The following is a 1,279-nucleotide window of genomic DNA, read 5'->3' on the forward strand; positions in this document are numbered from 1 at the left end:
ATCTATGCTGATGCAAGAAGGGCTGGAGTCAGGAGTGGGAAGAAGAAAGGATGCAGGATGAGGGCCAAAGCTGGGGGCTGGCTCTTCCCATGCCGCCATGTTTCAGCAAGAGATTCTAAGACATCTAAGAATTTAAAATTCCAACTTGGACTTCCAGGTTGTTCTGAAGGTATTTTTGTTAAGGTAGGAGACAGAACATGTTGTATTGAATGATTTGTGAGTTTTATTTATAACTTTAAAATATTTAGACATCTGGTTTTTAGGCCGCCATTTGTGCTGTTGTCAAGGCCTGCAATACCCCATGACCTACCCTGCTACCTTCTGGGAGAGAAACCTTCACAGTCCAAATGGCTCAGAGCATGGTCCAGCTGAAACCACATGCTGTACCACCTCACATCTGTCCCACTCTGCCCTATTTTGGCCCCTAAGAGTGGTTAGATATTACAGGGCACATCCTATGGCCATGTGTTTTGCACAAGCCCTATACTAGTTTTCTAGTCGTACTGAGGGCATTAAATCAAATATAAGAGTTTTGCCCAGCTTTCAGGTACCATTAAGCTTAAAGTCATTGAACTATGGGCCTTGAAGGCTTGCCTGAAAAAGATGAGGTGGTTGAACGGGTGCGGTGGCTCACGCCTATAATCCCAGCACTTTGGGAAGCCGAGGTGGGTAGATCACCTGAGGTCAGGAGTTTGAGACCAGCCTGGCCAACATGGCAAAACCCTGTCTCTACTAAGAATACAAAAAAATTAGCCAGGCATTGTGGCACATGCCTGTAGTCCCAGCTACTCAGGAGGCTGAGGTGGGAGAATCGCTTGAACCCAGGAGGCAGAGACTGCAGTGAGCAGAGATGGCACCACTGCACTCCAGCCTGGATGACAGAGCAAGACTCCATCTCAAAAAAAAAAAAAAAAAAATGATGTGGTTGAAATTTGTCTGACAATCCAACTTTCTTTTATTTTTTCCACGTCAGATGGGTAATGGGCCAACATCGTAACAAAGTTTGAGGGAGGCCCACCCATCTCTCACACATGAGCATGAAATCACAGTCATCACACTTATGAACTACGAAAGGATCACCGACTCTCTTTTCAAGGAGTGGCATGCGCCAGTGAAGGGAAGAAGGGAGCAATGTCAGGCTCAAGGGGCCACTTAATGCAGTTTGGGGAAGAAGAAGGGCATGCAGCAGCCGCTGAGAAGAACTTGGAGGGATGAGCAGAAGTGCTCACAGGTATCCTTAGGGAAATTTTGCCATATGTTATGAGGAGCTTGTCTCGCT

General features: G+C 46.5%; 1 pseudogene; it reads right to left on the minus strand.

The window, feature by feature from the left end:
* Positions 1-967: 967 nt before the first annotated feature.
* Positions 968-1,077, minus strand: LOC129041849 (small nucleolar RNA U13; annotated as a pseudogene).
* Between the last annotated feature and the right edge of the window lie 202 nt (positions 1,078-1,279).

Source organism: Pongo pygmaeus, chromosome 6, assembly GCF_028885625.2.
Source record: "Pongo pygmaeus isolate AG05252 chromosome 6, NHGRI_mPonPyg2-v2.0_pri, whole genome shotgun sequence".
Taxonomy (NCBI): Eukaryota; Metazoa; Chordata; class Mammalia; order Primates; family Hominidae; genus Pongo; species Pongo pygmaeus.